Source organism: Artemia franciscana, chromosome 1, assembly GCF_032884065.1.
Source record: "Artemia franciscana chromosome 1, ASM3288406v1, whole genome shotgun sequence".
NCBI lineage: Eukaryota > Metazoa > Arthropoda > Branchiopoda > Anostraca > Artemiidae > Artemia > Artemia franciscana.
The window spans coordinates 56,451,513-56,474,881 of NC_088863.1; the positions used below are offsets into that span (position 1 = coordinate 56,451,513).

The 23,369-nt window shown below is 34.1% G+C and overlaps 2 protein-coding genes across 5 annotated transcripts in view; one reads left to right on the forward strand and one right to left on the reverse strand.

Annotated features, from left to right (window-relative positions):
* The window catches only part of LOC136031580 (uncharacterized), a 171,463-nt gene extending 155,656 nt beyond the window's left edge, over nt 1-15,807 (reverse strand). The window contains exon 1 of the mRNA XM_065711253.1: nt 15,730-15,807. The gene's annotated coding sequence lies outside the window, so the exon portion shown is untranslated. The remainder of the gene's footprint in view (nt 1-15,729) is intronic.
* LOC136031546 (uncharacterized) overlaps nt 1-23,369 on the forward strand; it is a 611,644-nt gene that overhangs the window by 288,949 nt on the left and 299,326 nt on the right. The window lies entirely within an intron of this gene.

A 23,369-nucleotide genomic window follows, 5' to 3' on the forward strand; every position in this document is an offset into this window, starting at 1 on the left:
CAGGCCTCTCATTGAACAACAAGAAAAATTCACTTTTTTACATGGACATTAGTGATATATCCTCTTCTTTTTCTTCGTTACTATTAAGGCACAGGAACATCATAGAGAGCAATTTAAGAATTCATATATGCTAATCCTTATATTTTATCTTTTTTTATGTATTAGATTTGGTTAGGCCGTCATAAAAGGCTACATGGTACCCTAAAAGCACAATTTGTGGAGTCGAAAGGCTCGGCCGGATTCTAAACTATGCTAACTATGCTAACTATACTAACTATGCTAACTATGGACTCGTAAATGAACTAGTTCTTATGTTCAATTGGTTTTTATTAATTTGACATAATAAGGCAGTCATAAAATGCTGCATGGCAGTAAAAAAATGTACTTTGGTTTGTTTGTTAATTTTTTAAGGATAAAAAATAACAAAAAAGGAAGTCGTCCTAATACTATTCTCTAAATGATTGGGGCGGGTCAATACCTCCTCCCCTACTTGCCCCTCTTTCCAAAAAACACCACTGAGTATGATGATAGTTTAAAGTCTTAGAGATGCTATAGACAAAGTTTTAAGACAAGAGCAGTGTCTTTTTCGGAAGAGAAGAGGTTGTATCAACCAATTTTAATTCTTAAGTAATGATTGAGAAATGCCTGAACCATGAGATTCCATTGGTTCACAGTTTCATAGATTATGAAGAGTTGTTTGGTTCAGCCACTGGGAGAACCTTAATGAAGATCCTGACCTTCTATGGTGATTAATATATTTACATTTTGTACGAGAACAACATTACTGCGATTAAGGTAGGAAATGAGGTTGTTATCCCTTTAATGAGATTAATGAGGAGTGTTGAGCTTATTGGTTTTGTATTGAAGCATGAGTTGAATAGTGATTGTGTTTTATCCTCGTTATGAATCGTTTTGATAAAATTTGTCCTATTGAACACAGTCGAGGCTAAGGGGGAGCAAGAAATCAAATGAGAAGCTAAAAGTCTTCTGGACATAGAATATGCTAGTGAATAGAGCTTCTTAGATGAACATATTTCCAAAATGAATCAATTTTTGTAGGTTCATAAGTTCAAGATTCAAGAATAGTTCTGAAAATTAATAAAAGAAAACTTGAAAAGAAAAAGGAGATTGCTTTGCCCTGGTAGTATTATCAGGCCTGAGTAACATAGCAATAACAGATGGCAGATACAAAGAAAACATAGAAAAAAAATGGCCAATGCCCAAGGTACTTTTTCATGATGAAAAAAGTTTGGAAGTAAAGGAAGAGTCTTCGAGACAGGACTAGAATATTAGAAGCTACAATGATGACAGCGGTCAAGTATGGCTTATAAACATGGGTGTATTCCTCCTAAACATGGTTTTTCAAAGGAATTGTCCAAGGATAGTTTTAGGTAACCGTCCAACCGACCCTATGTCTAAAATAGTCATGGCTCATTGCTCAACCAGTTAAGACTGTAGTGCCTGCTATTGCCTACTCTATGAATGACGTAATGAAATGAATGAAGATTGATTATTACTAGATTATCTGTATACTGTAATGCAACAAAACTTTATATATGCTGATAAAAGACTATTTGAAAATGCAAGCCTTTTCCTAAACAAAACTCAAGAACAAAAATCTTTAGCTTCTTATTTCTCCGAAGTGATTTAAAGCTGAGACTGTTAGTGATATGGGATTAAAGCAATAGTATAGTGAACAAACGATAAGGACTGGTGGTTTCTTCTTTTTTTTTACAGTAAGTCAGTTACAGCTATTACCAAGTTAAGATGGACAAGAAAAAAAAATTAAATGAGTCGTCCAGATATTGATTCTAGCGTGTATATTGCTTCAAGCATCCCAGATACGTAAGGAAATCCGGATATTCAGAAGCCACTGATCGTAACCACCGATCAGGGCCACTGATCCTACCGACCCCGTGGTCCAAGCATGTCGCGAAAGGACTCATTCTAACGGTAATTAAAAGTTCTAGTGCCCTTTTTAAGTGACCGAAAAAATTGGAGGGCACCTAGGCTCCCTCCTACGCTTATTGATTTCCAAAGTCACCGGATAAAAATTTTGAGATAGCCATTTTGTTAGCCAAAAAACCTAATACTTCCGTCTTTCGTCGGGACAATTTGATTCCCCAAAGTCCCCGGGGAAGGTGCTGTAAGTTACAAACTTTGACCATTGTTTATATATGGTAATGGTTAGTGGGAAGTGTACAAACGTTATCAGGGGCCCTTTTTTGCGTTGAGGGGGGGGGGGGTTGGGGAGGGGGTTAAGTGGGAGGATCCTTCCATAGAGGAATTTATCATGAGGGAGGAGAATTTTCATGAAGACGCTGCAGGATTTTCTAGCATTATTTAAAAAAACATTGAAAAATAAGTAAATGAAAAAAAAATTCAACTATAAGTAAGGAGCAGCATTAAAATCTAAAATGGACACAAAATATTATGTATAGGAGTAGTCCCCTCCTCAACGCCTCGCTCTTCACGATGAAGCTTTTTTTATTGTTTCAAAATGTAGAGATGTGAGAAAGAGTCAAACTTTAGCGCAAAGAGTGGGGTGTTGAGGAGGGGACAACCCCTTTCATATACGGAACTTTTCTGTTCGTTTTAAGTTTTAATGTCGCTCCTTATTTGCAGTTAAAACAAATCTTGTTTTTTTTAATTAGTCCCTACAAGAATTACGGGAGCATTAGCTAAGCCTCTGGATAATGTACTTTCTAATATACCTTTGACTCTTCCCAGGGTCCTTATCAACAATTCATCTGACCACTTCAGAGTTTGGCAAAAATCAAGGACACCAATGATTAACCAAACTGCGACGGTAAAACTTAAAAATGATAGAGAAAAATTAAATTGATATGGGGTTCGAGGCAATATTCAGGACGCAAATTCGAGTTTTTTTTTATTTAATAAAAAGTTGCAGGGTTTAATATGTCAAGTAGTCACATTGAAACCATTCAATAGAAAACATTCAAGTAAAAAACGTTGGATTAAACTTGTGATTTGAATCAAATCAATAAAAGAAATATATTGTTTGGAGCTCAAATAATCAACCCGACACAAGAAAATAAACAATTATACAATTATAACATAAGCAATTATATCTTACGTGATCTCAGAATAAATTCAGCTTTAAAACACGATTTTTTCTCTCTAAATGTAAGCAACAATAAACCTGTAATGATCGATGGACAATGTTAATGATGGACATTATGCGTGAAACTCGTAGCTCAGTCCAATCAATTGAACAGCAGTTTATTGTAGTTGAAAATAGAATACAAGCAGTTGAATCGGAGCAAATAGTCTTACGGTTTGAATTCTTCGGGTTGAATTCTTGTACAAATCTTGCAGAAAACTACTTTTTTTTGGAAAATGATATGTTTAACCTGCAGTCAGAAGCGCAGTATTTTAAAGAAAAGATTTTGTGTATATCTGATAGGCTTATGGCTTTAGTGTATCAGCCTAATGAAAATAATGTGGTTGTATGGAATGCAGTCTGTGAGGATGAAGATCAAGCTAAACATATGCTTACCAATATATGTAAGGATTGATTAAATTTGCCAATAATAACTCATTTTTCAGTTGTTGCAATAACAATGGATAGGAAATATTATAAGGTTGAGGTAAAAAAAAAACCTTGGAAACAGGATTTAAATACTTAAAATGGGAAAGAGCTTAAAGAGAAAAAGATAGCAATCCATGTAAAAATCTGTGTGACTGATGATGCCCAATTTTCTATGAGAGAGGTAAGAAAAAAAAATTATATGAACAAAAAATGTGTCTCAAATTGATGGGTATCATTTCATGGGTATCAAACACAGTTCCACTATATCTTGAGTTTGAAAATCCGGTTAGTATGAAAATGAAGTCTTCGCGAGACGAATGGTTTGAGGGGGTAGCACATAAGCCTCCCCTTCCACTGCTTCGTGAGATGCTAAGAAATGAGTTTCTTGTTGATGTACTTAGTTTGTTTAATGATTAATTTTCGTCTCTTTTTCGCTTGGTTTAGTCGTAATAGACAAAGAAAAATTGATAAAGATGAACTTCAAAGTATTCGTTGCTGCTGCTTTTTATTTTTTGAGGAAAAATATTTTTATTTTTTATTTTATTATTTTTAATTTTTCGAATGGTCTTGATTTGTGTCATGAAGCATTCATTAATATACATTTTTTTTATCATATTGTATGTCAGCTTTGACGTAATATATTGCATTATTTTCTTCTGCATTTGTTTAGGTCTAGACATACGTTTATTTGAAATTGATTTTTTTGACGCCACCAACCTATACCATTTTGGGCATTAATTTTTATTGATAATTAGTTAGAGATATTGTTTTACCTCCAGGGAACAGTATTATCATGCAGCTTGAAAGTCGAAGGGTCAGTTTTTCCAGCCAGTTTAATGAAATGATAAATAGAAGTTCAGATATTAATTCTATTGAGATTTTCAAAAATGAACCATCAAGATATATTTTTAAGGAGGATACACTACCCTGTTATTGTGATATGGGCCGCTTTGGCCTTAACATTTTTCATTTGAATTGTCAGGGACTGAATTCTGTGCATAATTTCATATCGGAAATAATAAACACTAATGTCTTTCAGGTGATTGCTTAACCTAAGACACTGTTAAAAGATATTGACCCGCAATTACTGGATAACCCTAGTTACAATTTATATGTGAGGAATCTAAAGTATTGCCAACACGGTAGCCTAGCAGCGTATATTCAGGTTGAGTATGAGGCTTTAAAACGAGTATAAGGCTGAAAAGATCTTGCAATATATAGAGAAAATTTGCTTGTGTTTTGTTCTTAGAGAGTATTTGAACTTTTATATTGCTGTAGTATATAAACGTTCACATAGTCTGTTCCATTATGGACTGATTTAAAGAACAATTAATGAAACTCACAATTAACTATATGCCGTGTTTTACTATGTGGGACTTAAATATTGACCTTGTAGACCAGTCATCTGATAGTACGGAATTTATTAAAAGAAGTCTATCTAATGGGTTGAATCCTTGCATAAATTTCCCTACAAGAATTGCGTGAACATCAGCTATGCTTCTGGATAATATTCTTTCTAATGTACCTTTGAGTCTTTCCATGGTCCTTATCACTGATTTATCTAACCACTTTGGAGTTACAGCAAGCTGTATTGCTGCAACAAAGGAGATTGAATGCAAAAAATCAAGAATTCTAATGGTCAAACAAATTGCGATGGTAAAACTGGAAAATTATATAAAAAGTTTAATTGGTCTGAGGTTTCAGGCGAAATTCAGGACGCAAATTCGAGGTTTGCTTTATTTTATGAAAAATTGGAGAGTTTGATAAGTCAAGTAGTGACACTGAAACCATTCAATTGAAAACATTCAAGTAAAAAATGTTGGATTGAACTTGTAATTTTTAATCAAATAAATGTAAAATATAGATTGTTTTGAACACAAATAATTAGCCCGAAACAAGAAAATAAGCAATTATATAATTAAAAAATAAGCAATTATATCTTATTTGATTTATGAATATATTCAGCTTTAAAACGTGATTTCCTTCTCCAAACGTAAGCAATGACAAACCTCTAGGCAACAGAAACGAGAGCCAGTCTAAAAAACCCGCATCGTAGAGGTAGATTGGGCAAAATGCTAACTTTTGAATGTTAATTTTAAGGAAACTCTACAAATACGACTATATTACAATTCCCTACGGTTACCAAAGACTTAACATAAATAGTTATGCTACCAAACTATCCAAGTAGGTGGCTATCTGTGCGTAGGTATGGAGAAATTTCATGTGATATATTATTCAGCAGTTTTAGTAGCTATAACTCGTGTTTCAAACAGTTCGTGGTAACGAACTGTTGTAAGGAGCGACCCGGCTAAATAGTAACCAAAACTCTAAAAAATGGAATTTTGATACCAATAGCTATATCAAAAGAATCGCATTTTAATGTTGATTTCAAATATATAAGTTTCATCAAGATTAGTCATATCCATCAAAAGTTACGAGCCTTAGAAAATTTGCGTTATTTAAGAAAATAGGGGGAAACATCCCCTAAAAGTCATAGAATCTTAACGAAAATTACATCGTCAGATTCAGCGTATCAGAGAACCCTACTGTAGACGTTTCCTATCTACAAAAATGTGGAATTTCGTATTTTTTGCCATAAGGCAGATCACGGATGTGTGTTCATTTGTTTGTTTGTTTTTTGTTTTTTTTTTTCCAGGGATGATTGTATCGACCCAGTTGTCCTAGAATGTTGCGAGAGGGCTCATTCTAACGGAAATGAAAAGTTATAGTGCTCTTTTTAAGTAACCAAAAATTTTGGAGGGCACCTAGGCCCCCTTCCACGCTAATTATTTTCCAAAAGTCAACGGATCAAAATTCTGAGATAGCCTTTTTATTCAGCGTAGTCGAAAACCCTTATAAATATGTCTTTGGGGACGACTTACTCCCCCACAGTCCCCGTGGGAGGGGCTACAAGTTATAAACTTTGACCAGTGCTTCCATATAGTAATGGTTATTGGGAAGTGTACAGGCGTTTTCAGGAGGAATTTTTGGTTGGAGGGAGGGGTTGAGAAGAGGGGGATATGCTGGGGGAACTTTCCATCGAGGAATTTGCCATGGGGGAAGAAAATTTCCATGAAGGGAGAGCAGGATTTACAAGCATTATTTAAAAAAACAATGAAAAAATAAATATGAAAAAGTTTTTTTCAGCTGGAAGTAAGGAGCAGCATTAAAAGTTAAAACGAACAGAAATTATTACCCATATGAGGGAATCACCTCCTCCTAATACCTCGCTCTTTACGCTAAAGTATTTTTAGTAATGTCAATTATTTATTATATGGCTTTTGTGATACAGGGGTCATTCTTAATGAATTAGGACAAAATTTAAGATTTAGTATAAAGAGAGAGGTATTGACGAGGGGGCGAACCCTCTCATGTATGTAATAAAAACATTAGAATAAAAAATTCTTTACGTAAGCTAATTTATAAGTTACGTATATCTTTTACTAATAAAAAGATTCATAAGAAATTAAAAGTTCTAGTTGCCTTTTTAATTAACCAAAAAATTGGAGGGCAACTAGGCTTCCTCCCCCGCTCTTTTTTCTCAAAATCATTCGATCAAAATTATGAGAAAGCCATTTAGCCAAAAAAATATGCAAATTTCGTCTTAATTATTCCTCTGCGGAGAGCCAAAATCAAAACATGCATTGATTCAAAAACGTTCAGAAATTAAAAAAAAACTAGTTTTTTCAACTAAAAAGTAAGGAGCGACATTAAAACTTAAAACGAACAGAAATTACTTCGTATATGAAAGGGGCTGCTTCCTCATCAACGCTCCGCTCTTTACGCTAAAGTTTTTACTGTTTTAAAAAGAAGAGTTGAGAGATAGAGTCAAACTAATTGGGATTGTTTAGTCCTTTTCACTAAGTGTTGGGTGGTTTTTATGGCACTTGGTATTTACCAAGTGACATATAGCGATCGCAATTTCTTTCCGTCGGTCTGTCGGTTTGTCTGTCTGTCTGTCTACTGGTCCCAGTTATGCTAGTTTGGACACTTCTAGATTCACCAGGACGATGAAAGTTGGCAGGCGTATCAGGGACCAGACCAAATTAAGTTAAAAATAGTCGCTTCCTCGATTCAGCCATCTGGGGGGGGGGAGCGAGCGAACGAGATAGTTGAGAAGAATTCTATTTGCCGATAAAGTAAATTATTGTTGTTATGAAGTGTGGCCTGCTGGTATAGAGGTACGATTCTCGCTTAGGGTGCGAGAGGTCTTAAGCTCGAATACCGGACCACACCAAATTTTTACTTGAAGAAGATCTGAAACTGATCAATATAGCGATCGCTGAAAGTTGGAAGGCATATCAGGAACCGGGCAAAAGTAAATTAGAAATAGTTGCTTCTCCGATTTGACTATTTGGGGGGGGGGTTGAAGGACAGTTAATTCGGAAAAATTAGAAGAAAATGAGGTATTTTTAACTTACGAACAGGTGATCGGATCGTAATGAAATTTGATATTTAGAAGGACATTGTGTCTCAGAACTTATATTTCAAATCCCGACCGGATCCAGTTACATTGGGGGGAATTGGAGGGGGAACCTGATATCTTGGGTAATGCTTAGAGTGGAGAGATCTCGATGAAACTTGATGGGAAGAATAAGCACAAGTCCTAGATACATGATTGGCCCAACTGGACCAGATCTGCTCTCTTTGGGGGATTTAGGGGGATTTCCAGAGCTTTGGCAAGTTCGGTGCTTCTGGACGTGCTAGGACGATGAAAATTGGTAGGTGTGTCAGAGACCTGCACAAATTGACCTGATAACAGTCGTTTTCCGGAGTCAACCATATGGAGGGGGGAGCTGGAGGGAGTTAAAATCGTGAAAATTGAGGTATGTTTATCTCACGAAAGGGGGATCGGATCTTAATGAAACTTGATATATAGAAAGATATCATGTCTCAGATGCTCTGTTTTAACTTTGGATTAGATCTGGGGACAATGGGGGTGGAGAGGGAAACGGAGATCTTGGAAACCGGAAATCTTAGAAAACGCTTTGAGTGGAGAGATTGGAATGAAACTTGATGGAAAGAATAAGCACAAGTTCTAGATATGTGATTGACATAACCGGAACAGATCTGATATCTTTAAGGGAGTCGGGGGAATTCTAGTGCTTTGGTGAGTTTGAGAATAAGGACAAGTTCTAGATGCGTGATTGATATAACAGGACCGGATCCTACCTCTCGTCAGAAGTGCCATTTGAGCTCTTAGCTCTTGTTGATTTAAGTGCTTATTTTATCGTATCTATGAAGATTTAGGGGTATTTAAAATTTCATGTCTTTTGAAAAAATAGAGAGATTACATTAAGGATTATGAAATGTAGATGTACTAAATAAGCAAAAAACACTACCTACAAAAGGATTGCAGTAGAAAAATTGTATTCAACTAAAGTTTCATTTTAGTTGATTCTTTTGGTCTTTCCTTTTTGTCTTAATAACACCACGATGTGTCGATATATCTCCAAAGATTCCTAATTCTTATAAAATATTTATCCCTCCATAAAATAGGGAATCCCAAACTCTTACTTCAATTCATTAGCTAGTCTTCCAACAAAATTGTTAGATCTGGACAGATAAGTACGTGTCATCAATTTAAGGCCAAGCCCTCCCCCTTATTCTCACGCATAAATTACATGATACGCAACCTTGCCAAAGAATTGGTTTTGAGAAGTTTTTCTATGCATATTGTAAGCGATTTCAAACAAAATTGCAAAGTACCTGTAAACTTGAGTAAATACTTGAGAAAGCAAAAAATAATGTATGATATTACTGCAAGAAACTGGAAGCTCATATTTCAACTGTTATCCTCTTTTAATATGCTCTATAAAAGAAACCATATAACTTGAAGTGGTTCCTATGACATTGAATTCTGAACTTTAAAAGTGATCAGTTACACCGAAATTCAATAAGACAGTTTGTTACTCGAAAACAATGTCATTTAAAGCATTAATTTTAAATTGATAATTTTAAATGACTACTTCCTGTGTGGACCTACTCTTCATTCTCTTCTATGGCTCAAATTTTAAGCCTTTTTACCATTTAGGTCGAGATGAAATGGTTTTGACAATGAGTGCATAATTTTCCATATTGTTATACCGATACCAAGAAATAGCCCTTCACTTTTAAACAAGTCCTTTCACAAGTGGTTAACATAAAAATCCATAAATAACAACAGTCACAGTCTAAAATGATCATTATTGTAATATGCAAACCGTTCAAAATTTGAAAACATTGAATAGTGAATTGACCTCTGACCAAGCGTGAAAGGCTTTCTAGGTAAGGTTTAAAAGTTTAATTTATTTTTTGCTTGCTCATCCATAAATTCTATTTCGTTGTTACCATGTTGACTTTTGTACTACGTGGGTCTTGTGTGGCTCGATTCTATTTGGGCTCAAGTCAACTCTGCTTTGCTGATGTCACGGGCAAAATAAGTCCCATAAGATTGATTAACCTAACTTAAAATCTCAAATTATGCTAATATAGTAAGGGAATTAGTAGGTTTTACTAGGGGACATAAGATTTAAATTATTTTGAGAAGGCTGGTTCTACTTAATTTTACTTAGTTTTCTACTGAGTTTTCCCTCTTAAAATTTTTTTCTTAAGTAGAAAATTATTGTGTATTTCTATTGTAGCGAAATTTTGCAGTTTATGTGTTCGAGGAAATTCCCATTTTATTCTCAGCTGTTTTTCGATGGTCCATCGCTGTAGACTAAATTATCTCTTTTCTTGAATTAAATAAAAAAAAACAAGTTTTTTCAACTGAAAGTAAGGAGTGACATCAAAACTTAAAACGCACAGAAATTACTTCGTATATGAAAGAGGCTGCTTCCTCATAAACGCCCCGCTCTTTACGCTAAAGTTTGACTCTTTCTCTCAATTCTTCTTTCTAAAACAGTAAAAAACTTTAGCGTAAAGAGCGGGGCGTTTATGAGGAAGCAGCCTCTTTCATATACGAAGTAATTTCTGTGCGTTTTAAGTTTTGATGTCACTCCTTACTTTCAGCTGAAAAAACTTGTTTTTTTTATTTAATTTCTGAACGTTTTTGAATCAATGCATGTTTTGATTTTGGCTCTCCGCAGAGGAATAATCAAAACGAAATTTGCATATTTTTTTTTTTTGGCTCAATGGCTTTCTCATAACTTTGATCGAATGATTTTGAGAAAAAAAGAGCGGGGGACGAAGCCTAGTTGCCCCCCGATTTTTTGGTTAATTAAAAAGGCAACTAAAACTTTTAATTTTTTACGAATCTTTTTATTGGTAAAAGATTTACGTAACTTATAAATTAGCTTACGTAAAGAACTTTTGTATTCTCATGTTTTTATTACATATATGAGGGGATTCGCCCCATCATCAGTACCTCGCTCTTTACACTAAAGCTTAAATTTTATCCCAATTCATTAAAAATGACCCCCTGAATCACAAAAGCCGTAGAATAAGTAGTTGAAATTACCGGAAATACTTTAGCGTAAAGAGCGAGGTATTAGAAGGAGGTGAGCCCCTCATATGGGTAATAATATCTGTTTGTTTTAAGTTTTATTGCTGTTCCTTACTTCCAGCTGAAAAAGCTTTTTCACTTTTATTTTTTAATTGTTTTTTTTTTAAATAATGCTAGTAAATCCTGCTCTCCCTTCATGGAAATTTTCTTCTCCCATTACAAATTCTCGAAGGAAAGTTCCCCCAGCATATCCCCCTCTTCTCAACCCCTCCCCCAAACCAAAAAAATCCTCCTGAAAACGCCTGTATACTTCTCAATAACCATTACTATATGTAAGCACAGGTCAAAGTTTGTAACTTGTTGCCCCTCCCACGGGGACTGTGGGGGAGTAAGTCGTCCCCAAAGACATAGTTATAAGGTTTTTTGACTACGCTGAATAAAATGGCTATCTCAGAATTTTGATCCGTTGACTTTGGGAAAATAATTAGCGTGGGAGGGGGCCTAAGTGCCCTCCAATTTTTTTGGTCACTTAAAAAGGGCACTAGAACTTTTCATTTTCGTTAGAATGAGCCCTCTTGCAACATTCTAGGACAACTGGGTCGATATGATCACCCCTGGGGAAAAAAAAACAAAAAAACTAACAAACAAATAAACACGTATCCGTGATCTGCCTTCTGGCAAAAAATGTAAAATTCCACATTTTTGTAGATAGGAGCTCGAAACTTCTACAGTAGGGTTCTCTGATACGCTGAATCTGATGGTGTGATTTTCGTTAAGATTCTATGACTTTTAGGGGGCGTTTCCCCCTATTTTCTAAAATAACGCAAATTTTCTCAGGCTCGTAACTTTTGATGGGTAAGACTAAACTTGATGAAACTTATATATTTAAAACGAGCATTAAAATGCGATTCTTTTGATGTAGCTATTGGTATCAAAATTCCATTTTTTAGAGTTTTGGTTACTATTGAGCCGGGTCGCTCCTTACTACAGTTCGTTACCACGAACTGTTTGATAATCGCTCTTCAAAATTGGAACGTTAGGGTAAAAGGTAGCATTCTAAGCGGTAGTAAGGGCAATCCCAAGGGTGGTATTAAAAACAAAGAAAAATGACATTAACAATATTGTTTTCAAATGAAAGTAAAAAGTGCAATATAATGCTTAAAGTAAACAGGAACTATTTCGTATATAAAGGCTGTCAGACTCCTCAACCTTCTGCTCTTTAAGGTAAAATTTGATTTTGACCATTAAGACTTAAAGAAGCATCAGAATGGGACCTCTAAATGCTCAAAAGTATGAGCAATCAGAATGGGATAAAATAATTTAACCATAATGCCCATAGAATAAAAGAGCTATTTATACCTATTTGCTTAAAAAAAATATCTCAGTTACAATATTTTAAATGACCATCAGATATGGCGCCTAAAATTACCTAATAATTTTATTTGTCGCTCTAGTAAATGTTCATAGTAAGGCAATACAGAACTTTAGTGTAAAGAGCAAGAGTTCAGGAGGTAGGCAGTCCTTTTTTGTGTCCAATCTAATTTCCATATTGTTTTACGTACAAATGAGGCTCTTTTCTTAATTTAAAAAAAACTTTTTAAAATAATATCGTTGAAGAGCAGACAAAAATTCTGTAGCAAATTTGAAAACCAAATGGCCTAAAAGTTCCCTTAGTCTGCTTAGGGGATACATTAGTCATGATTAAGAAAAGTCTTAAAAGGGGGGGGAGCTTTCTCCTTGGTATCATTTCTCCAAACGGGAATAACAACAATCAATTTACTTTTGTAAAGGGACGGACAGAAATGTCGGTGTTTATAACTTCATGCAACAAAGTGAACTTAGTTATCCAGGAGCCTTTGAACTTAGTTTATACCTTTAACAATATTTAGGCCATAGAGAGTAAAACCCTTAGAAATTGGTTTGTAAGTGTAATTTATCAAAATCATGACAGGGTTAGCAAGTTTTCGAGTATATATTATTTTATGTTAGTAGTTTCTACAGAAAAATGACAGATTTTTTTTCAAAAGGAAACTACGTAAAGATACTTTACGAGAAGCCAGACAATTATTTGGTCTCTTGGTTAAACTTCAACATTTTTCGAAGGTTTCAAAGAATATGATTCCACAGCTGAATTGGCCCAACGAGAAAAAAAAAAGTTATTTACGAATAAAAACGAGACATCATGTATGCTCTTGTGAGTAAGAGTTAATCTTTTTGAGGCAAAATCACTATTTTTCATTTTTTTTGTTCTTACCAGCTAAAGTGGAGCAGAAAGTGGAATTAAGAATGTTTCTCTATTATTGAAGTATGCATTAAACATACTATCACACACTTAAACTTGAATATGCTATGCAAATCTTTTTTGTTCATGTATTTTTTGTTTGTTACTTTATTCGCCATTAAGGTCTCGTGTATTATTTATTGATTTCTCCAATGTATAAATTTGTTCTAGAAAACGGCTCCATGTTTTTTGTTCTTGAAATTGGGCAACCTGAGATTGTTTGGCCTGAAAAACTTATCTAAATAGGTGACACGTCTGAGAAAAACTGATTAGAGCTTTAATGTTGGAAAAAAACCATACGAGTAACAGAACGTTAATATACATTTCAAGACAATAAGTTACATCATTTCCCCTAATGTATGAAAGTTGCAAAACCACACAAGATGACGTTTTGGTAACAGGTAAAACAAAGGCAGGGAGCATAGAACATTGAAAATGACATTGAGTTGAAAAGAAAACGTCACACAACAAAATCTGCAGTTAGAAGCAAAGTAAAACTGAAATAGTACGAAGGAATGTGTTAGTCTAGCATGATGATTTTATTAAGTAATTAAACCTTTACAAGTATTTCACTGTTAAATGTCTACAAACTAACCAAAATTACAAAGAAATGAAGAAACATGTTATTTTAGCGCATATTAATCTATGATTAATAAAGGGGAAGGAGAAATTAAAATTTATTATCTATACCCCGGGCAAAATTACACAAGATGAAGAATGACTCATAACAGGAAAGATTACTGGCTGTTATTGAATTATATAACAACGCAACTAAAGCAAAGATACGTCGACTAGGCAGCTGAGGAGAATTTTTTTTTTTTTGTTATCGATGACGTCATTCGAAACTAAATATTAGTTTGAATGAAACCGAGCAGCTAAATTGAAAGGCATGAGGAAAATCTGGTGGCGATGATGCAAGAAAATGAAGCATAAGCGAGACCTTGGCTGTAAGACATGTGACAACCATTATTACAAAAAATGCATCGGATCGTAACTGATACCTGTGGTTACAGGAGAAGCAACAGGGAGAATCACAGTCCGAGAAGGATACAATTCCCTTAAACATGATGATTTTTGGATGCATTAACAGGATTATGTTAATATTATGTAAGATTAATATTAATAAGATTATGTTGTTAAGGATAAAGCAATCAAAAACACTCAATCCTTTTATGCGATAATACCCATAAGTTTATCACTCCACATATATCATAAGCTAGTCAAAAAAAATATAGAGCCAAAAACTAACAAATGTGCCATTAAAGAAACCTAATACTGAGAAATCGCCCGAAAAAACAAAAATTTCTTCGAGACACTAGACCATGGAAGTACTATGTATATCTTGAAGCATATTTGTGTCTTGGATTATGATAAAGAATTGTTTGTCCTGTTTGCTTTTAATGTATTTTTGAGTTTTCTTTTGTTTCTCTGTGTTTTCCTTGAGGTTTGGGTCTTTCACTTCAAAAATCTTTAAGCATAAACATCAAGCACTATAAAAATATGATAGTAATTTTGGATTCTGAAAAAAATCACTAATTCTGTTTTCGTTTCAGTGTAACAAGTCAAATAAGACTCATTTGTTTCAGGTTTAAATTTCAAAAAAGCTTCAGGACAAGATTTGAAAAAGACAAAATTTTGTAAACAAAAAATTAAAAAGTCCAAAATATTAGGATGAAATTAGAAAAAGACGAAAACACGTGAGTAAAAATTTGAAAATTGGGACAAAATTTATAGGAATAAGGAATTGTGTGAAGGAAAAATGAAAAACTGGAGATTTTCTCAACAAAAAATGAAACATAGGAGTTCACCCAAAGAAACAATGAGTTTTTCTCCTTAGAAGTAAAGAATACCCCCCTAAAGAGTGTCCTTTAAGTGGCTTGGATGAAGTCATCATATCTCCCCCAATCTATATAATTCTGTTTGGGCATTTTTTCCAAAAGTATCCGATATGACTGATTAAAAATTTCCTCAGGAATAAATGACATTATTTATATTATTTTTTACTTAATAATAGTTTTATTTTCATTAAACAAACAAATAAATCAGCCACCAAAAGCCAATTTGCTTAGGCAAAAACCCACTTCGAAACAAAACCTAACATTTAGGTTCTGTCAACCCACACGGAAAACATGGGGGAAAAATATTCAAACATAATAACTTAAAAACACTAAACTTGATTTGAAACTTCAAACTCCCATCCCAACCTGATAAAAAGTGTTACAGTCACTGTTTTCTCACTAGTATCCTCAAAAAAAAAGAAAGAAAAAAAAAGAAAAACTAAAAAAAAATTCGCTAAAAGTAACCAAATCATTAAAGAGAGAGGTTTTAACAAATATACGGTTAATCGAACAAAGCAACTAAATGAAAATATAAGCCTTTGTCAACAGTAAGCCTAGTTTGGCTTAATATTAAAATTAGAATACATTGATATTAATACTAATTCTTCTTCTTGAAAAAAAATATACTTACCTTTAGTTTCCTTATCCATATATATAGAGATCATAGATTAGAATGCAGCACTGCGAATTGGAAGGGGTATCTCGTCTTGTTTTCTTTGGACAGGAAAGAAATCTACTGAGCACAAGCAGATTTTCCGGCAATAGAAACTGTAAATAAAGGGGCTTAGCAGATTTATATTTAAATCAACAAACATTTAACGAGAAGAAAAAAGTCAACCAGGATCGTCTATCTTTTCTTATTCATATTTCTTTAAAAAAGAAAAATATATAGTAATAAGCCATATTAAACTTAATTAAGATCCTGAAAAGTAATTTTTCATCAGGATATGATGAAATTAATGCCAAAATTGCGAAGGAAAGTGCTTACGTTCTGGTTAATCCACTTACTTTTTTGTTGAACCTTTCGTATGAAACAGGTGCTTTTCCAAATAATTGAAAAAAAGCGAGAGTAATTCCTTATTTAAAGGAGGAGATCCATCATGTGTGTCTAATTATAGGCCGATTTCACTTTTTTCTTGTTTTTCGAAAATTTTTGGAAAATCAATGCACATAAAACTTAAAAATTTATTGGAATTAAAGGGTTTCCTGAATTCGAGACTATTTGGATGTCGTCCCAGCTACTCTTCAGAAAATACTCTTGCTTCGCTTTCCCTTTCAAATAGTTCGTGATAACGAATTGTAGTAAAGAATGACCCGGCTCAATAGTAACCAAAACCCTAAAAAACGGAATTTTTATACTTGCATCAAAGGACTTGCATTTTTATTCTGATTTTAAATATATAAGTTTTATCAAGTTTACTCTTACCCATCAATAGTTACAAACCTGGGAAAATTTGTCTTATTTTAGAAAATGGGGGGAAACACCTCATAATCTTAACGAAAATAACAGCATCAGATTCAGCGTATCAGAGAACCTTACTGAAAAAGCTTCAAGCTCCTATTTACAAAAAATGGAATTTTGTATTTTTTGCCAGAAGACTTGTCACGGATGAGTATTTTTTTTCTAAGGGTTGATCGTATCGAACCGGTGGTCCTAGAATATTGCGAGACGGCTCATTCTAACGGAAATCAAAAATCCTAGTACCCTTGTTGAATGGATAAATATTGAAGAGGACCTAGCCCCCTCCCATGCTCGTTTTTTCCATTTTTTTTCCACGGAGGAATTGGTTTTGAGGGAAAAGAATTTCCATGAACGGGCCGCAGGATTTTCTAGCATTATTTAAACATAAAAAAAAGAATAAAAAAAGTTTTCAACTGGAAGTAAGGAGAAGCATTAAACTTAAAGCGAAAAGAAATTATTACGCATATAAGGGGTTTCGTACCTCCTCCTCAATACCTTGCTCTTTACGCTATCTTGTTTTTCGAAAATTTTTGGAAAATCAATGCACATAAAACTTAAAAATTTATTGGAATTAAAGGGTTTCCTGAATTCGAGACTATTTGGATGTCGTCCCAGCTACTCTTCAGAAAATACTCTTGCTTCGCTTTCCCTTTCAAATAGTTCGTAATAACGAACTGTAGTAAAGAATGACCCGGCTCAATAGTAACCAAAACCCTAAAAAACGGAATTTTTATACTTGCACCAAAGGACTTGCATTTTTATTCTGATTTTAAATATATAAGTTTTATCAAGTTTACTCTTACCCATCAATAGTTACAAACCTGGGAAAATTTGTCTTATTTTAGAAAATGGGGGAAAACACCTCATAATCTTAACGAAAATAACAGCATCAGATTCAGCGTATCAGAGAACCTAACTGAAAAAGCTTCAAGCTCCTATTTACAAAAAATGGAATTTTGTATTTTTTGCCAGAAGACTTGTCACGGATGAGTATTTTTTTTTCTAAGGGTTGATCGTATCGAACCGGTGGTCCTAGAATATTGCGAGACGGCTCATTCTAACGGAAATCAAAAGTTCTAGTACCCTTGTTGAATGGATAAATATTGAAGAGGACCTAGCCCCCTCCCATGCTCGTTTTTTCCATTTTTTTCCACGGAGGAATTGGTTTTGAGGGAAGAGAATTTCCATGAACGGGCCGCAGGATTTTCTAGCATTATTTAAACATAAAAAAAAGAATAAAAAAAAGTTTTCAACTGGAAGTAAGGAGAAGCATTAAACTTAAAGCGAAAAGAAATTATTACGCATATAAGGGGTTCGTACCTCCTCCTCAATACCTTGCTCTTTACGCTAAAGTATTTTTAGTAATTTCAACTATTTATTCTACGACCTTTGTGATTCAGGGGTCATTCTTAATGAATTTGGACAAAATTCAAGCTTTAGCGTAAAGAACGAGGTATTAACGAGGGGATGAACCCCCTCATATAAGTAATAAAAATATACAAATATAGAAGTTAGTTACGTAAGTTAATTCGTAAGTTACGTGTATTTGTTATTAAAAAAAACGTTCGAAGTTCTAGTTACCTTTGTAAATAACCAAAAATTAGAGGGCCATCAGGCCTCCTCCTGCATCCTTTTCTTTTATCAAATTTGTCCAATTAAAACTACGAGAAAGCAATTTAGCAAAAAAAATAATAATATGTAAATTTCATTTTAATTATTGATGTACGGCGAGCCAAAATCAAAGCATACACTAATTCAAAAACATTCAGAAATTAAATAAGAAAAACAATTTCTTTCAACTGAAAGCAAGGAGCGACATTAATACTTAAAACGAACATAAAATTATTCTGTATATGAAAGGGGTTGTCCTCTCCTTGACGCCTCTTTCCTTACGCTAAAGTTTTTTATTGTTTTAAAAAGTAGAGCTGCGAGAAAGAGTCAAACTTTAGCATAAAGAGCGAGGCGTCAAGGAGGGAACAACCCCTTTCATATACGGAATAGTTTCTGTTTCCTTTCAAGTTTTAATGTCGTTCTTTACTTTCCGTTGACAAAACATTTTTTTTATTTAATATATAAATGAAATGATGGATAAGATTAAAATTCCTATTTCAGTGCCTTTGGACATAAGAAAGGCGTTTGATTTATGTCCCATGATATCCTGTCTGGTAAGTTAGACTATTTTTGGATGAGAGCCTTTTCTCATAGTTTCAAATTTATCTAAAAAATAGAGTAATTATGATTGGGATTAATAATAAATCTTCGAAGATAATGAATTGAGCAGTCCCCAAGATTCGATTCTTGGTCCTCTCTTATTCATTATTCACATTAATGGCTTACAATTTTTCTGACGAAATGTTACAGGGCTTTGCAAATAACATATATATGCGCTAATCATAATTTTAAGGTACTGCGCTAATGACGGATGCGCTAATGATGATTTTAAGGTACTGGTATGTCGACAGCAAAAGACGATGTAGCATGTTTACTTGTGGATGTATGCTAACAATATGACTATAAATGTTAAGAAATCCCAAGTTTTGCAATTTTCACGAGTAGGACAGCTCAAGCCCCCTTTCATACGTCTTCAAACGACTAGAGCCATGATTCAGAGATCCAAAAAATGGATATGCAAAGTATCTGGATGTGTGCATTGATGAAAATTTGTCTTTTAAAAAACATTCTACAAGGGTGGGAATAAAAAATTCTAGAAATCTGGGAATATTAAAAAAACTTAAGCCCTTTTTTCCTGGTAAGATCCTTCATCTTCTATGTTTTACACTTATACAGTCCCATATCCGATACTGCTCTCTTTTCTGGACGGTGACATTTAAATCCCTTACAAATATGATTAACAAAATAAATCAAAAAACGTTAAACCTAACCGACGAAACACATTCTTTGTCGTCCTTTGATGGTTTGGGAGAATTTAATTACTCAATTTTTGTTTACAAGTACTTTTGATCTCTACTGCCAAAACGTTTATCAGAATTTTTTTCTGTGGATTGAACACGCCTGAAGATCAGTAGATAGAAGCCTGTTGGTTGTTTCGTATACGCCATGGGCTCGGTATGATTTTTCTCTTTACATTTTATGTTCTCGAGCTCGGAATGGCCTACAAAAGGCAATTAGAAGCAAACCGAGTCTCAAATTTTTTAAATAAATCTAAAAAACCTCTGATTCAGAAGCATTAAGTAATAGTCAGTAATTTAAAATGGTATCGGATAAAAGTAAAAGATGATGGATAAATATTTATTATTTTAGTATTAATTTAGAGTTATATCAGATCTTGTTTTCTCTCGTTGAAAATGAGATTTAGTTTGGTTTGGTCAATTGAGGCGATTGCACGCGCCTATCTCAGTTTAACTCGAGGCGAAGCTAAGGCGCTCCTTTTGGAGTAGAATTTAGAGTTATATCAGATCTTGTTTTCTCTCGTTGAAAATGAGATTTAGGTTTTGTTTTAGTTTTTTTAGTTGAATTGTTTTGGAGGCAATTTGAGCTCATGCTGGCTGGCAAATTAAAGATTGTCACTATTTGATCTAATTAACTGTGCTGTTTAGTGTTTCCTAAACAAGATTGTCCCAGAAGGCCTAATTAATATGGATTATAGGCCAAAATTTATTTGAAAAAAGTATTTGTGAGTGTACGCAATTTAAACTTAGTTTATTATTAAAACTGATCGTAATTGAATAGAAACAAGGTGAGTGGAGATGAATTCTATATAATGCAATTTTAAAACAACCAGAAATTAATATTGAAGAATAAATTAAACTCAAAACGAGAAGAAATTCAAGGAATAATCATTTCAAATATAAAAATAACAAGTACTAATTCAGATGAATAAATAGATCCTCAAACGAATAGAAGTTAAAATAAACAGTCAAGTCAAACTTAAAATGAGAACACTTTAATACAGAAGGGATTCGATTTGTCCCCCTCCCCTATCCGTAAACATTCAAAAAGACCCTTGCACCATTTGTGTTTTATTGAAAACTTAACTTATCAGAAGCAATGGCATAGCGTTGCTTATAGTAAAGATCACAAGGCTCAAATGTTTTATTATTTATTTTGTTCCCAGAAGCACTTCATATGGAAGGGGTGGCCGTATAAACTTCTGTGGGGACTGATTTGATTGGAAATTTGAAGTTCTGGTGCAACTTTTAAAAGTTTAAGCTGATCGGAGGACCACTAACCCCCCTCTTGTCCTTTTTCACAAACGTATCCGATAAAAATTTCAGATAGACACTTAGTTAAAAAAAGCTCAAGATCAGATACCAAAACTTCGACGTTGACACAATCCTCAGACCCCAAGAGGAGGTATTTTAATTTATTCCCTGGGGGCATATACGGTCTTTATGGAAGGAGCTCGTATAAACTTCAGAGGGACACTTTTGATTTCAAACTGAAAGTCCTAGTTCACTTTTTAAGACTAAAAAAATATCGGAGTGCAACTAGCCCTCCATGCTCTTTTTTGCCCAAGTAATACCAATAAAAATGTTGAGATATCAATTTTGTTAAAAATAGTTCAAATACCAGATGACGAAAACCGGGGTTGATACAACCTGGGGTATATAATATTTTTATAGAATAAGTGGTCGTATAAACTACATAGGGGGCTTTTGATTGGAAATTGATAATTCTGCTTCAATTTGAAGAGTAAAAAGGGATCTTCCCCCACCCACTCTCTTATCACCATATACTTACGATCACCATTTTGAGATAGCCATTCTGTTCAAAATAGTACAACAATCAGGTAAAAAAAACTTTGGGGTCAACATACCCCCCAGAGCCCGGGGGAAGGAATATAACTTAAGCCCTAATATAACTTATTATAACTCGAATATAACTTAAGTCTAACTTAAGCTTAAAAGATAAAAATTAAAGTTCTAGTTCCCTATTTTAAAGTCCTAAGTAATTGGATGGCAACTAGTCCTCCCCCTAAAATCTTTTTTCTAAAAGTCATTTTGTTCAAAATATACCAAATATGTTACAAAAAAACAACTCCGGCGTTTACAAAACACCCCAGAACCAGGGGCAAGTGTTTCAAATTATGCCACTGGGGCAAATGAAGTTTTTATGGAGAGTGTGGCTGTGTAAACTTCAGAGGGGGCTCATTCGATTGGTAACTATAAGTTTTACCTCCCTTTTGAAGATTCAAAAGATACAGGTGGGAAACTTGCCCTCCCCTCCTTCCTCCCCAAAATCTATCCGATTGAGTTTTTTAGATGGCCATTTTTTTTTAAATAAGTTCAAAAATCAGGAAACAAAACTTCAGTCGAAGCAACTTCTGAGAGCCAGAAGACCTGTGCTGCAACTTAAAAACACCTTAGTGTTTTTTTTTTATGCATGGGTTTTCAAAATGTTTCAAAGATCAGATAAGAAAAACCCCCACTCCCACTTTAACAAAACTTATGTGTGATATTTTATTCCGAAACTTATGGAAACAGATCCCCATCCCTCCATAGCCCGAACCTCGTATCCCCTCCAAAAAACTTTCAATGATCAAGTATGGGAGCTGACCCTTGGTCCTTCCTCCATGAGCTCTCCCCTGATCCAAAGAACAGCTAATCAGATATATTTTATTCCAAAATCCTAGGAGATGATCCCTGGCCCCCTCCATAGCTTACCTTCCCCCCAAACACAAAAATATTGACGGTATACTCCTCCAAAAATCATTGGACCTGCCCTCTCGTCATCCCTTCATGGGCAGACACCCCCTCCCAAAAAATAAAATGCATAAAATCAATGGAACCGATCCCTGGCCCTCCCTCAATGGCCCTCCCCCTTCCAAAACAAACTGTTAACTATATTTTACTAAAAAATCATAGAATGTGAACCCTTACCCTTTCTTTATGATCCAACCCCTACCCCCGCCCCCCAGAAAAAAAAACTACGAAGAATATTTTATTCCAAAAAACATGGAAGCTGACTTCTAGCCCTCCTTCCATATCCTAATTCCTCCCACAAAAAAAAACTTATTAACGATATTTCATTCCAATAATCAGGGGTTTTGACCCTTGGCCCTCCCTTCACAATCTCCCACCTCCTCCGGAGTATTTATTTTATCCTAGCTTTACACAAAAAAAAGCAAGGTAATGCTTGTGAGTTACATCAGATAAAAACTTTGATTGCCATTATGGTCCAACAGAGTTGTATCTTCCATAACTATTACTGTTGCTTTAGAAATTAATCCAAACAACAGTATACACGATAGATTCTACAAAGTAACTGCAATCGATTCTGTTGAAAACTGAATTGATATGACAAGTGAATATTACTTTTGTGTTAATATCTGTAACTGCTTGGATTTAATGAAGATTTTACTACATAAGGATCAGCAGAAAAAATAAAATAAAAAGGATTCTTCTTTTTGAGGGGCAAGAGCTTTACCGTGTTCTGTCGACTAGGAGAAACGAAATTCTTTACAGCAAAACATAGCAACATTTTTTTTAAGGACTGCTAAAAATAATATTTTATTATTTACTTTAAAATGGCTGTCACGTAGGTTTGCTTCTTCTTTTTCACCTTGTTATTCCTTTTTATATTTTATTATAGGTCACTTTTTTGTGCTTTTTCTCGTGTATACCTTTTAATGAATTGAATAGGTATTTGCATTCATTTTCTTAATACTAGCTCCAAGCTATTTTATTGAATTAACTCGATTTCATTCTATTCTAAAAAATCGTTAAACACAGTTCTAAAAGTATTATATTAAATAAATAAAGTATTAAAAATAATATAAAAGTATATAAAAGTATTATAGTAAATACAATAAGCATATAGTATAGTAAGATATCAAACAGTTCGGGTAA